Below are 16568 nucleotides of genomic sequence, written 5' to 3'. Positions count from 1 at the left end.
AAGATTATGTGTGTTTGCTTAGTGAAGCCCAGTGCCCTTCTCCTTGGATGAGCACAGAATTTGGTGAATTGCCTCTGGGCAGTAAAGTATCGGGAAAAGCTAAGCATCACAAGGGAGCAATCAGGCTTCAAAGACATAACCAGGCTACCATAAGTACTATGTGATGTCATGTTTCCTTTTACATACTGCAAATGAAACATTACTTCAAATCTGCTTATTTTTTCCCCTAATTCCATTATCTAAGCCCAGCCTGGAAGCAACAGTCAAACTTAATTAAGAGCCATCATTCAAAATACCTATCAGGTAGTCTTAAAATTAGTTCAAGGTTAAGAAACAGAAGGGAAGCCAAGAAAAATGCAATAGATTGGAACAGAGTAAAGTGAAATAATAGGAAATGAAAAAGGCTTTGCCAATACCCTGTATGAAGTGTGATTTTAAGACTTAAAAATGTATTTCTCCCCTGCATTTGACACAAAATCCTTGTAGGGAGGTAAATAAATACATTTAATTCTCAGCCAAAGTAAATCCCTTGGAAAGAAGGGAAATGTAGCAAAGTTGGAATTATTTGAAGAATACAGAATGTCAAAATGAGAACATCAATGAGAAATTTAAAGAATTGTAATAAATAATATTGAAATGCTATAGATTTTCAGAAATATACAGAGAGAATACAAAGCCCCCACACTCCCACCCCATTTCCTCCACCACCAGAAGCACACGTCTCCATGGCAGCGCAGTCTATCCTGAAACTTGGACCGCTTCGTCTCCTCTGAATGGCTAAGACTTTCTTCTGTTTGACCTTTGGTTCATTGATCATTTCTGCTAATCATTTTGTCATCTACTGATTGTGTATGATACTTGAGTTTCATTTTTACATTGTCTTACATGTATCAAAGTTGTTTGCCATCTAGTTAGTTTGCTTGTCCTTTTGTGATGTGGGCTTTTGTGTAACATCTAAGATTCCATTACAATATTCTACTTCACAGTGTTTACTGCTTCTGTGGAACATATATATATATATATATATGTTGTTTTTTGTCTCACTTTGGCTCAGGCTGACCTGGAATTCACTATGTAGTCTCTGAATGGCCTCGAACTCTCGGCAACCCTCCTACCTCTGCCTCCTGAGTGCTGGGACTACAGGCGTGCACCACCGCGCCCAGCTGGATTTTGTATTTTGAGTTTTGTGATTAGCTTGGGGTTACATGCTGAGTTAAACTCTGGAGATGGAGAGACTGTGGAACAGGGTATTCTTTGGTAGTGACCCAGTAGTCCCATCAATATCTGTTTTAGAGATCATTGTTTTTCTCTTAGGAAGGTTTTGGCAAACCTTGTTTCAAATAAGTTCTTAGGGCTGGAGAGGTGGCTCCGAGGGTAAAGTCCTCTCTTCCCAGGTGAAAGAGCTAAGTTCAGACTGCAGGAACCACATAAATCCAGATGAAGTAGCATGTGTCCAAAATCTGAGCTCCCCTCTGGTGAGGTGGGAGGCAGAGGAAGAAGAATCCTTGGAAGCTTGTGGGCCAGCTAGCTTGGCACATGCAGTAGCAAAATGATAGACCTTGTCTCAAACAAGGTGGAAAGTGAGGACCGATGTGCCAGGTTGTCTTTCCACGTGCAGACCTGCACTGTCCCGTACACATGCATACATACACTAGTCATTCATATATACGTGAGATGCAAAAGATTAAGAAATATAATAAAAATAAGTTGAAAATTAGGACATTATTATGCAAACAATATGGAACTCTTCAAATTATTGAAACAATTGTCATAATTCACAATCTTGTTTCCAATTGTGTTCCCCACCCAGGAAGAAAATGAAGTCAGTACAGTACATAAACATCTGCTTTGCTATGGTCATTGTAGCAATTTTCACAATGGTCAAGAAATAGAAGCAACCTATTGGTATGTGTACAGAAGAAGGGACAAAGAAAATATGATATATTTACAGAAGAAAATATTATTTTGTCTACCAGCAAGAATGAAACCCTATCATTTATAAGGAAGTAAATCTAACTAGAGATCAATATGTTAAGTTAACTAAACCCGGTACAGAAAAACAAACATTGCCCAGTTTCATTCATGTGTGGAAAGCTTGTTTCATTGAACCGGTGGTGCTGGAGTCGGCCGGGAGCAGGAGAGGGAAAGGTCTGTCATTGGCTAGCGCAGCTAAGTTTCAGTCAGCTCAGAACAGGAAGCTCTGATGTGCAGGTGTGTAGTGGGTAACTATGAATAATAGCATACCGTATGCTTCAAACAGCTAGAAGGAAGGATTTTCAATTTCTACAATAATAAATTAGTATGAGAGGAGAAAAATATACTTTTTGTCAGATAAAAATGCCCAATGTATGCATGCTTGAAAAATCACATTTTATCCCAATGCACATGTACATTTTGTTTTATGCAATAGCCAAGATGAATTTAATTAAAAATACAATAAGAGATGAGTTGGCCTTAGATTTGATTATTTCTTTTCACTTTTACTTCACTAGTGTGCATGTGTACCCTACTGGCCAAACCTCATGTTGTTGATAAGTACAGTTTGGTAAATTTTGTAATTGAACACATCATATCCTTTAATCTTTATTATCTTTTTTTTTTCTTGGTATTTCTTTAGTTGTTTGGGTCCCTTGCATTTCTATGTAAATCTTAAGTTCGGCCTTTATATTACTTCAAAAAATAAGACCATAAGACTAAATATAAATTTTATTGCCTTCAGAAAGAAATTGTCTTTTTTATTCCACGGAATTGTAAGGGAGTCAGGCAGCTCTTTTAGGCAGTTATGGTGACCCCTGAAAGTAAAAAAGTAAAAAGGCAGGATGGTCTGCACTTGCTAGAAATCAAAGGATGATCTGACTTCTTATCTCTTGCCTGGTTCCCTAGACCTGTTTTTCCACAAACAACCTGGCCCCCTCCTAGGATTTAAATTAATCCTAACATTGTTCTGGGTCAAGCTTAGACCTTAGAATTTGGCTAGCCTCTTCCTGAGACAAATCCTAGCCCTAACCAATCAACTGTCCTTCTGATTCACTTGAGCTGGAAAGAAGGGCCCACAACCATAAGATTATAAATACTTTTGTGGGGGGGGGGGAGGACAGGGTCTCTGTGCTGTCTGACCTCTCCTGAACTTGTAGCTGTTGGTGAGTTCCTCCTCTGCTCAGTCCACGCCCAGGCAGGTTAGGGGTGGGGGGCTAGCCCTTACTCTCCATATGGGCTTTTTAACCCCTCCAGCTACCCAAATGGCAGGAGGTCTTTAAAGTTTCTTTTCTCTTCATGGTTTTTTTCCAGGCCTTCTACACATGGGCTCTCAGCCATGTGGGTATCTTTCTTTGGTTGCGACTTTCCCTCAGTAAATATAATTTAATAATTATCTTTCTCAGTCTTTTATTAAATTCAATTTGCTTGGGCTGGAGAGATGGCTTGACGGTTAAGGCATTTTCCTGCAAAGCCAAAGGATCCTAGTTTGATTCTTCAGGACCCATGTAACAGATGTACAAGGGGCACATGTATCTGGAGTTCATTTGAAGTAGCTGGAGGCCCTGGTGCATCCATTCTCTTTCTCTCTCTCTCTCTCTCTCTCTCTCTCTGTTTCTTTCTCTCTCTCTTCCTCTTTCTTGCTTTCAAATAAATAAATGCAATATATAAAAAATTCATTTTAATTCGTACTTTTCTGAACCCTTAGTACCCCATTACAGAATCATAAACAAATCCATCTCTCCTGATGCTATCTGGAGTCTTTGTATGCATTCTTACATAAATTTCATCTACACTTTATATTACTGTGTTTAAAGGCTTGAATCAAAGCAGTACACATGAAGCAAGCCCTCTCTGTATTCACTCAGCTTGAGACCTGACCTATATGAATGGTAGATTAGTCTGGGTAGTTTAACTCATCTCCTCATACTATAATGTTCTCAAGGTGAAAGGTCATTGTTATGCTTAACTCATGAACTTTTAAGTGGATGATAATGTAATAAGGATAGCGTTTAGCACATAGTATGTACTTAGCAAATGATACTAACAATTATGAGATATTCAAGTCCTTAACAATAATATTGTTGAAGTGACTATTTCACATGCATTTGGTGGTCACAAGCTGAGCATAGACCGAAGACGAGTGATGACAGAGCATGTGAATGCACCTCATGTTGCGTTACGTCAGTTTGCTGCTGAGACCGAGAAGGAATCGGGGAGCATTAATGACAGTCTGATTACTGGCTGGTTGCTGCTGGTCAGTGTAAATTACAGGCTGAAGAACAATGAACCATTACAGTTCCTTTCAAATAAGGCAGATGTGGCTGTCTCCAAGACCTATGTAATTTTCAAAGGTGAAAAGAGGAATCATAACTGAAACTCATTATGGATCGTGTTAGGATGCCTTTGTTAATCAGGACTGCTGCTTCTGGAAGATGCGACTTGTTAATTTTGAGAAGAAAAGCCCTCTCTGAAGCAAGACTCTTTTATTATATGCCTATTATGGTTTTAGTGGGTTGCAAAGGCATTGCAAAAAGAGGTCTGTGTTATAAACCTGACATTGTTTTGATTTTTAGAATAATGATTGATTAGGAAAACATTATCAACAGACAGCTATGATGTTGCTGGATCCCCCCCAAACAGCCTTTGGGGATGAGGGTAAGAAGGCACATAGTCATTGACGCAGACTCTGGGAGTCACATGAGAAGCTGAAAGCAGACTCATTTATTGAGTAAAACAGACATCTCTATATACTCCTTCCCTGCTTCCCACTGGTCCTTTCATTGTTCCTTTCTCACTGGCTTGTTTCTGCATCAGCAGTGTCCAGGTGTTTAGGCAGAGTTTAGATCGGCTCACAGGAGGAGTAGCAGTCACGCATGTGCCGTAATCTCAGGGCCTCAACCCAGGGCCCCCCAGGCTGTGCTTCTCCTACACTATGATGTGTATTTTATTTTATAAGTAAAGAACAATGATTATGGGCTATTTGAAATGGTGCAATTTCAGATAAAACAGACCAACAATAAGCTATTAGAGTCATGTGGTTTTCATGCCTTTGTAAACTAAGTGTTAAAATCAGGAAGACATGGCCACAGCCAGAAGAAATCTCAAATGATGGACAAATGATCCTCCTGCTATCTCTGACCCTTGCCCTGATAAGACAGAAGAAGAGAGTTTGACTTGAAGACACTTTCCTCTGTGAAAGCTTTTTCCACAGGTATTTTCCCCAATTGAAACTAACTTGTAAAGAATTTTGACTTCTCTAATGGTTTTAAATAAATGTTAGGGCTTGAACACAGCAGCATTGATAGTACTTCAGATCTGAGTGGAAATGCCACTTAATCCCTTACAGATAAAGATTCAAATAGCAAAGAATGCTTGATATAAGTTTTTTACAGCTGAGTATGAGTCTAATCTATACTTGTGCTATTAAATGATGAAAAGTGATTACACCTGTTCAAAAAATGTATTGGTGACCTTCAAAAAACTTTATCTCCACAAATTATATCTGAAGGCTATATTACCTATTGGTGAGTACTACAGAGGAGAACCTACAAAGACCCAATAAAAGTGAAAAAGAAAGCCACCTTTAACCCCAGCACTTGGGAGGCAGAGATAGGAGGATACTGTGAGTTCAAGGCCACCCTGAGACTACATAGTTAATTCCAGGTCAGCCTGAGCCAGAGTGAGACCCTACCTCAAAAATCTAAATAAATAAATAAATAAATAAATAAATAAATAAATAAATAGATAAAAAGGCTGGGTGTGGTGGCACACACCTTTAATTCCAGCACTGGGAGGCAAAAGTAGGAAGATTGCCATGAGTTCGAGGTCACCCTGACACTCCATAGTGAATTCCAGGTCTGCCTGGGTTAGAGTGAGACCTTAACTCGAAAAACCAACAAAAAATAAAACTCCAAATAAATAAATAAAAGCTAAAAAGAAAATAGTCCTGGGAAGAAGTTTAGTGGGTAACATTGCTTGCTGCAAAGATGAGGAGCTGAGATCAATTTCCCAGGATCCACATAAACAGATCTGTTTACAGATCACAATAACCAAACTCAGAGAAGACACAAAAACTGCAAAGTCCATGAAAACACCAAACCACATATACCAACACAATATGGCAGGGATCAAATCAAACCTCACAGTCATTACCCTATATATTAATGGACTTAATTCACCCATCAAGAGACACAGCTAACAGGGTGGATCAGAAAACTAGACCCCTCAATCTGCTGTCTTCAAGAAACCCACCTCACCACTAAAGACAGACATCTCCTCAGGGTGAAAGGGTGGAAAACAATATTGCAAGCAAACAGGAATAAGAAACAAGCAGGCATAGCTATATTAATGTTGGATAGAATAGACTTCAAACCAAAAATAATCAAAAAAGACAAAAAAGGCCACTTCCTACTTATCAAGGGAACGATCCATCAAGAGGATATTACAATCATAAATGTGTATGCAACAAACACAGGGCACCACAATTCATAAAGCAAAACCTACTTGACAATAAAACAGGAATAACCACCAACACCATCATAGTTGGGGACTCCAATACACCATTATCAGTAATAGACAGATCATCCAAACAGAAACTCAATAGGGAAGTAAGAGAGCTCAACAAAATCATAGATCACTTAGACCTAACAGACATCTACAGAACTTTCCATCCCAAATCCACAGACTACACATTCTTTTCAGCAGCCCATGGAACATTCTCTAAAATAGATCACATGCTGGGTCACAAAGCCTGCCTCCATATATTTAGGAAGATTGACATAATTCCCTGAATGATATCAGATCGCGATTCTATATTGCTAGATATTAACAACAAAAGACCCACCAAGAACCCCATTGGTGCCTGGAAACTGAACACCACACTTGTGTAATTCTGGACCTATGAGGAGAGACCAGAGAATAGAAGCTCATTAAAAAAGCAAAAGCAGGGCTGGAGAGATGGCTTAGCGGTTAAGCGCTTGCCTGTGAAGCCTAAGGACCCCGGTTCGAGGCTCATTTCCCCAGGTCCCAAGTTAGCCAGATGCACAAGGGGGCGCACGCGTCTGGAGTTCGTTTGCAGAGGCTGGAAGCCCTGGCGCGCCCATTCCCTCTCTCTCCCTCTATCTGTCTTTCTCTCTGTGTCTGTCACTCTCAAATAAATAAATTAAAAAAAAAATTAAAAAAAAAAAAAAAAAGAAAAAGCAACTTCATCCCCGGGGCTCACAGAGACTCCATCTCAAGTAAAAACACATGGATGGGTGATGCAAGAAGAACACCTGTTGTTCTTTGACTTCTGCATGTACATGCATGTGCATACACCATACATATGCCACACATAACACATGTAAAAATCAGGAAAAGAATAAAACAAAAACAGAAAATTAAACTTGCACAATTAGGGCACAACCTTGGAATTACAGAAAGTGACTTGGGTTTATTATTCAAGTGTAGGCTAGATGCTTCTTAGAGTAGAGCCTGAAAAAAGGGAAAACTAACTCTTGGATTAATTTAAACAAGGGGGAAACCTACTGCTTCTGCAGCTGTCTCTGCTCTGATGTTCCTGTGGCTGCTGCCTCTGCTGATAGCCTCTCATTGGTGTCTTTACTGAACAACAACAAAACACCTAGCAATATGAGAGTAAGTTGAGCATTACATGGGCAAAGGAAAGACAGTATGTGAGTAAGGGGAAAGGAAATTTGACTCCAAATAATTCTTTTCTAATTATTTCTTTTTTGAGGCAAACCCAATAGACTGGCCATTCTTTTTTTAATGAGAGAGAAATTGAGAGAGAGAGAATTGGTATGCTAGGGCCTCCAGCCACTGTAATCAAACTTAAGATGCATGTTCCACCTTGTTCACATGTGTGACCTTGCACATGTATTACCTTGTGCTTCTGGCTAACATGGGATCTAGGGAGTTGGAAATGGGTTCATAGGCAAGGACCTTAACTGCTAAGCCTTTTCTCAAGCGCCTCCAAGTAATTCTTTAAACACTTGTTAAAAGAATAGATTTAGGGTTAGGGCTAGGGGGCTGGAGGAATGCTTAGTAGTTAAGGCACTTGCTTGAAAAGCCTAAGGACCAGATTGATTCCCTAGAACCCAGGTAAGCCAGATGCACATGGTAGCACATGCATTTGGAGTTTGTCTGCAGTGGCTGGACCCTACCACACCCATTCTTTTTCTTTCTTTATCTGCCTATTTCTCTTTTTCTCTCTGTCTCTCAAATAAATAAACAATAAAAAAGAATAGATTTAGGGGTATCATCAGTGGGCTCTGATAATCCAGAACACACGCACATACACACACACACACACACACACACACACACACACACACTACACAAATGCAATCACACAATGTCTACTGGTAGTTTTCAAAATTTCTGTGGGTAATTCATCACTTAATATGCATTCCTTTCAATGTATGGTTAGCACATCTCACGTACATATACAGTGTTCTGGTTAAGAAGTGCATCTAGTCACTGAGGACAGAAACAAAAGAGCCTAGCTTGTGGTCACATCAGCTCAATGTTAATTGTTAACATTGGTCACCTGCACTGTTCAGGAAAAAAATCAAATAATGCAAAGGAAACCTCGTTACATGGCTCTTCGTACCATAAAGACGTAAGTATAGTATTTACTTCAGGGTAAATTTCAAAATATGAGTGTAGCATAAGAAACATTTCATAGCAATAGTCTCAGAAAACATAAAAATATATTTGTTTGGTCCATAAGAATTATTTTCACAGTTCTTTCCCATAGTTTATTTAATTCTTACAGTTCATTGTCTGTAGTTCATTCTCATAGAGAATGGTACTGAAAAGAAATCAATGACAGCCCAATAGAACTTAGTGAAATAAATATAAGCAGTCAAAGATCATTTAAGGAAATCACACTAGGAATACATTGAAGGGCTGAAAAATTAATAAAAAATGCTGCAAGCCAATGTGATAGAGATGACTTGTCTTGTGCTAAGCAGTAACTTATTTCTTGTCATATTGATGGATCTTGGTTCTCCTAGGAATTTGCCACCATCTGCAAAATAAGAAAGAACAGATTCTTTAACTGAGAGTAAGAGTAACATGGATTAAAGGGAGCAAGGACAGTTACTTAAGATACTTTTTGATAGGTGTACCTACCCACTCTTCTTAGCCAAAGAGCAGTGGAGGGCTTCCCTCTGGATTCTAGGCCTTTCTTAGGCATTGGGTTCTGACATGGTTCTCAGTAGCAGATACGAGTTATCTCCCACTGTGAGGGTCATGTTTAATCGGAGAGCCGTTGACTCCCTGCATAAGCTGGGTGCCACTACTACACTGGCGCATGCTTCTTTCTCCGTTGATAGGGCTTTTATCTTTCAGGATCCCCTTTGCCATATCTCCCAGGAGACTTCATAGAGCATACAAAGTTGCAATTTAAGTATCTTATTAATTAATTTATTTAATTGATACAGAGTGAGTGACTGGAAAGTGACAATTTAAGCATGAGTGTTTCTCACTGCTGCCCTGACAACCTGCTCCAAGGAAACAGCAATAGACACTGAGGTCACTCAAAACACATCAAAGTAGAAATTTAAGGGTTTCAGAGAGATTAACACTTATGAAGACTTACCTCATCAAAGCTCAGGGAACATTTCAGAATGGGGGTTGAAAGACTGCAAGAGCCATAGGGTGGAAGGAATACTTGGAGGCACACCCCTAGACCCACAGCAACTAACTGATGCATTCATGACCCCACAGTGAATACCAATAACCCTAGTGCAGATGGTCGTCAGTAGAATAGATGTGGTAGAGAGGGAATAGAAGAGCATAAGACCAACATATGATATATACATGTAATAAACTATATAATAAATAAAATAAAACAAAAACACTACAAGCAAACTTCTTTAGCTGATAAAGTGTTGGTATGGAAAACTTAAAGCCTGGTATGATACTGTTGGTGAAATGCTGCCTTCAGTGTTAAGACATTTATAGTGTCACTTGAGATATTAGTACTTGAGATATTAGTTATTTAATATGGTTATCTACATTTTCAACTATTGTCTTAAAACACCTGTTTTCGTTCTTTTATGTTACTGGATAATATACCATTAAGCTTGTGTACCACTTTGTTTGTAAGTTCATTCATTGTTGGGTACCTATGATGGGTTCATAACTTGGCTATCTTTTTAAGACTTAAAAGCTGAAAGGAGACTATTTGCAAGAGTTAGAGGATGATAAGAAAAGGGGAGAGTGCAGTGCTGGTAAATATACACTATTATATACTTTTATATACTAGTGAATGCTATGAAACAATTATTTTATGAAATAAATAACACAATAAATAGAAGGTAAGAAAAAACACCAATAAATTCTGTTTTACTTTTTCTTTTTTTGTTTTCAAGGTAAGGTCTTGCTCATGTTTGGAAGATGAATGATAAGGTTAAAGAGGTCTTTTTATATAGCAACCTAAATGAACATGGACAGAGATCATAAAAGGCCGCTGGGACACTATATCATTGAAGATTCAGAGTGATATAACAAATAAAGTGCCCAGACAATACCAACAAATTTCGTAAGCAGAGAGCAAACAACTTGGGCATATTTCTATGAAGTCCCTTGAGATATGAGAGGTTTCAGGTGACGGCCTGTGTTCATGGTTATTCCTTTTCCAAGAATCATTGTAACTTCCCTTGGGAGAAATTAATGCATTCAACAAATCCCTAAGTGACTCATGAAGACTTGTGCCTTGAAACTGTCAGAAAACTCAATGTATTTGTCTCTGAAAGTGGAACTGGAAGTGGCCATTACCATGTTGCAGACCATGGTTTACAAATACAAGTCTCCTGATTCAGACACACACTCTGATAGACTGAATTTGGGCACAAAGTTAACTGCAGAACAGAAGGAATGGGATCCAGGGAACATATGGTGCCAACCTCTTGTTGCCATGCTTGGAACTAACCCTCTGATCAGCCTCCGGAAGCCACGTCTTCTACCTAGAGGGTAAGGACAATGAAACACATCAGTGGACCAGCCTAGGAGAGGGGCGCTGGCCTGGGAGCTATGGGTAGCATCTCAGTGCCCTGGTCCTCTTTTGGACTCAAAACCTCTGGGTATAAAGACCAGAAGCTCCAAGGCAAGGGGATCTAGAGGCTGCTGTCATGGGAAGTGGGCTGTCTTGTCAGAACAGCCATTAGTGGGACTGAGGCCTTAAAAGATCCTCCTCATTAGAACTTATTGGAGACTGTCAGGGATGGAGTGGTCATTTTTATTCTATAAATCTTAAATAGGCTCAGAGTGAGTGAATGAGATGCTATTTTTCAAATAGATTTTGTGTAGCTTAAGAAATTTTTAGGGGATGATTTTTGATAAAAGTTTGGGTATTGAACAGGGCTGATGACACTTATATTGAAGTGAAAAACAACAAAGTGAAAAACAACAAAGTGAAAAAAAACAATAGTTGAAACTAAAAAAAATAAAAAGGTATATTCAGAGTACTATCACAGAATTATGAACTTTATTCATATCAAGTTATTCTTGAAAGCCAAAGATGATCAAACACAGACATGATCAAATGTTGCCAAAACCATATATTTTAACTTCCAATGATAACTTCCAAAAATATGCTTTAATCACATTCTCAGGCCCTCTAGCAGTTATTAAATCCATAGCTCCAAGCTGATGTTAATTCTTTTTGTTTAGTTTTGCAAAGTCCAAGTTTCAGAATATCACTTCTGGGTCTGGGGCAGAAGGTTCAGTGAGAAAAGGGTTTAATGCAGAAGCACTGAGACCAAAGTTCAGATCCTCAGTACCCATATAAAAGTAGGGGGTGATGGTATGTCTGTAATCTCAGCACTGGTGAGACAGAGAAGGGGATCTTAGCACTTCTTGACAAGCTAGTCTAATGCAGTCAGTGAGCTCTGATATAAGTGAGAGTTCCTGCCACAGCAAGTATGTGGATAGTGAATGAGAAAGACATTCAGTGTCAACTTCTGTCTTCCACGTGCATGTGCACATATGTGTAGGTGCATATACACTCCCCTATACATGCACCCACATTCTTACAAACATGATACACACATGCATGCATATAACATGCATATACCCAATAAGAGAATAAAACAGTAATGTTCTTTATAGATTTCCTTAGCTTCTAAAATTGGGACTTAAAACTTTAATTTTTGTGTCAACAGTGAACCATTCATTATATTTTACTTGTAAATGATAAAGCTTACCAAAGAAAATTCATGGGATACAAGTCTTGATATCAGGGCTGGAGAGATAGCTTAGCTGTTAAGTGCTTGCCTGTGAAGCCTAAGGAACCCAGTTCAAGGCTCAGTTTCCCAGGACCCACGTTAGCCAGATGCACAAGGGTGCGCACTTGTCTGGAGCTCGTTTGCAGTGGCTAGAAGACCTGGCGTGCCCACTCTCCTCTTCCTCTCTCTCTGCCTCTTTCTCTCTCTGCCTGTCACTCTCAAAAAAATAAATAAAAATAAACAAATAAAGTAATAGCAAAGAGCGCTGTATATTAAAAATAACAAACAAGTCTTGATATCTTGATATTAAAGAAGAACAAGTCTACGTGGTATGGTACTGTAATTGATTGACCGAGGCCACCATTTGATTAACACTTCCCTTGAACTGTCCACACAGGTTGATTTCTACTCCTGCCACCATGGAGCAAGGTGTTGAAGACTGCCCTTTCTCAAGAGTAATACTGCCATTTCAAATGTCAATAATTGCATTAACTTTCCTGTATAAAACTTTATGAAAAACCTAATAATTTTAAAAAGAAAGTCTCATAAATTGGCTCACAATGCCAGAGGTTAGAAGCTTGGGTAGAGTTGGCTGAGCTCTACACTCCATGAGGATGAAATGAAAGGTCAGCCAAGCTGCCTTTGATCTGCACACTCCGGAGAATGACTTTCTTCCCTGATGCAGGATACTGTCTAAGTCAGGGCCTCAGTTTCTGGAATGAGGATTCCTGCCTCTCCAGGATTCCAGGTGCACGTGTCACAGACTCATAAGAACTTCTTCATTCCTTCTTAGCAGCCCTACATCTTAAGAGCTACAAAAAATAAAGAGTGTTTCCCAGCCTCAAAAATCTGAATTTCCCTTTTATTGTGATCCAAACTTCCCTGGTTTTTAGAATGTGCATGATCAAACTAGGCTTACCTAGAATTTACAAGAAGACCTGCTTATCTCAAGTTCTTCTGTGTCATAAAATATAACACAATCATGAAATGGTATTTTGCCATTGTCCAAGTTCCAGATAGTTAGATAGTAAGGCAGAGCATATTTATTATATATTTGTATATATATGTAATAAATTATATATTTACATATTTATTTAAAGAAAGAAAGAGAGAAAATTGAATTGGCACAGCAGGGCAACTTACCACTGCAAATGAAAGCCAAATGCATTCACCGCTTTGCGCATCTGGCTTTTATATGGATACTGGGGAATTGAATGCAGCCTAGCAGGTTTTGAGAGCAAATGCTGTTAACTGCTAAGTCATCCCTCTAATCTACATTTTTCTTTTTATAGACTAAATTTTATAGGACAATAATTTATTCTTAACTGACAAATAAAATACCATATTTGATCATACACAACATGACATTTAATATATGTATACACTGAGAATGGATTAAATCAAGATAACTCTGATAACATCAAATTTTTGTCATTTATTTGTCTTGAGTTCATTTAATGTTTACCATTTTAGTATTTTTAACTATAAAATACACAACTACTAACTTTGCTCACCATATGGTATGATGGTACTCTTGTATAACTGAAAGTTTAATGACAGAACATCTTTTGGAAGGCATTTAAAATGTTTTTCCTCTTATAGAAAATTAAAGAATCAAATTGTTAACAGCAGATTTTTTAGCAGCAATTTACATTTTTATGTGAACAGCTATAATATAATTAGTATATTAAAAGTCTGAAATTAGAAGTACATATTTTCTTTTTATGCATTTAATATACTCAGCATATAAGAAAACTACTTGTAATGGTATAAACTAGTATATAAACTAGTAGATTTCAAAGTCAATTTAGAAAATAACAACATGTGTGAAACATCTAAGGATAATGGTTGCACTTTAGATGTCTAACAGTTATGCAGAAATGATGACTTTCATGATCAGGTTCACGGTATCTTTTTCAGGTGACAGAAGCAGTTTAGGCTAGAAAGTACTGTGATAAAATTAGTACAATAGAAGATTCCTGAATTGTCTGAGTCTCAGAAATGGTCACTGACACAGCTGAGTAGAGTATCATAATATAGTACCACTGAAATGAAACAATAACAAAAGTTGGTAAGTGACTTTTGTCTATGAAGGCCTGAGATGTTCAAATGAGTCCAGACATCCTGAGCACACAGGACTGTCTACATGTGCTCTGCATATATCTGCCTACTTGGCATGTGCTACTTAATTTGGTTCTGGGTAGTATGGTTGTATTTTTGTTTAATGCATGTAATATGCATTTATTCAATTTTTAGTAATAATATATATTTGTATATATAAATTAAATATTAAATAAATTATATATAATTTTAGTAATAATATATATATACATATTAAATATTTTATATTTATTTATTTATTTGACAGAGGGGGGATGGGGAAGAGAGAAAGAGAATGGGTGCACCAGGGCCTCTGGTCACTACAAATGTGTGCAGATGTGTGCACCCCCTTGTGCATCTGGCTAACATGGGTCCTGGGGAATCGAACCTGGGTCCTTTGACTTTGCAGGCAAATACCTTAACCACTAAGCAATCCCACCAGACCTGGGATTATATTTTTAAACAAAGATTCAAAGGAGGCATAATCAACACAAGAAAAGTAACAAAATTATTACTTTTTAATTCTGGGAATTTTTGAGATGACTGAGCTTTATCTCCTGTATCTCATTTTATATCCAAGTTAAGCCAAATGGAATGCTTTCATACTTCAAAGTGAATCAATTATAGGCTCCTTCCTACAGGTAAAACACATAAAAGACTTGATGGGTTTGCAGTAGCTAGTGAACATTTTTCATGAAGGGATTGTTCAAACTCTGATCAAGATGTTGGCTGTTAATATTTTTTTTGAAAATTGAAAATTGAGGTAATTTTCTTACTCATAAAATCAGTTTGCCTTGTGTTCCTTTAATAAATATATACTGATGCATAACTGTACAAAATCCGGTCTCAGACCTCAAGCAGAATACAGGGTAATTCATTTCCCTACATAAGGTATAAATTTCAGGTGACAGATAGAAAACAACCAAGGTGGATTACGTTTATGTAGTTTGTAAAATGTCATAACTTCAAAGAAGAAGAGAGAAGCAGAGGAGGGTGCTGGGGTAAGGATAGAAACAGCTTAATATGATGACCTGCTTGTTTAATTTTTCACATTGCAATATGGACAGCTAGGTATCATTCATTCTGGCATGTAAAAAAGTCTGTTTGGAGGCTGGAGGGAGAGATGGCTCAGGGGTTAGAGGTACCTGCTACCAAAGCCTGCTGTCCTTGACTTGACCCCCACTGCTCACTGAAAGCTGCATGCACAAAGGGGTGCAAGCACCTGGAGATCGTTCGTGTAGCAAGAGGCCCTGGCACGCCCATACTCTCTTCCTTACTCTAGCACACTGTCTCTCACACTCTCACTTTCTATCTTGAAAATAAATAAAAAAAATATTAAATCCAACTTTATTCAGTTGATTCTCTTCTCCTTGATGTACCTTCACTTCCTTTCTCCCTCCCCCAATTTTCCCTTCTTTTTAAATGCCAAGTGTGTCCTGCGTCTCTTCTGTCATCCTTTTTCCTGTTTAGCCACTTGTAGTTGCTCTTAGGTAACCTTCTATTTTTATACGTTTTGCCTATAATTTCTGTATGTATTATAAGTATTATAAACCAGGACCTGCATATCAGAGAAAACATGTGGTTTTGCTCTTTCTGCGCTTGGGTCACTTTACTTAATATCATTCTTTTCAGGTCCATCCATCTTACTGAAAATTTAATAATTTCATTGTTTTACACTGTGAGTAGAAATCCACTGTGTATAAGAACTACACATTGATGACCCATTCATCTGTCTATGGGCATCTATGCTGAATCAAATTTTAGCTCTAGTAAGTAGAACATACGCAGTAAGTATCTCTGTAGTAGAATGTGGGGTCCTTGTTTCACCAGGAGCTGGGTGATAAGGGAGGTCGATTTCTAATGTTTTGAAATACAAAAATTGTCCTGGCTGTCTCTTGAAAATCATGACAGTAGAAGAAACAGCAAGTACAAACAGAGATTGTTGCGGGAGGAGGGAAGGAGGTCGGCGTGGAAACAAGTGAGGCGAAGGAGCGTGCAGAGTAGAGGCTGAGTACAGCTAGGTCACAAGGGGAACCCAGGGACAAGCTCCCGATGGTTTCTGCAATGTGCGGAAGAGTGATCAAACAGGCTAAGAATGAAAGGCCAGAAACACAGAGAGAAGACGAAATGTCTGAAAGCCAAAGTTCTGATACATTTTGAGAATAATAAAGAAGTCACTTGCCATCTTCTCCAAAAATGATTCTTTCTTTGGAGTTGTGATTTTTATTTTTGCATGTAAGATTTTACAAAAAATAATGA

The 16568-nt window shown here is 38.3% G+C and overlaps 1 pseudogene; it reads left to right on the top strand.

The window, feature by feature from the left end:
• LOC101609997 overlaps nt 1-16568 on the top strand; it is a 147930-nt pseudogene that overhangs the window by 85708 nt on the left and 45654 nt on the right.

Source organism: Jaculus jaculus, chromosome 3 (assembly GCF_020740685.1).
Source record: "Jaculus jaculus isolate mJacJac1 chromosome 3, mJacJac1.mat.Y.cur, whole genome shotgun sequence".
Taxonomy (NCBI): Eukaryota; Metazoa; Chordata; class Mammalia; order Rodentia; family Dipodidae; genus Jaculus; species Jaculus jaculus.
This window is presented reverse-complemented; position numbering and strand designations above follow the sequence as displayed.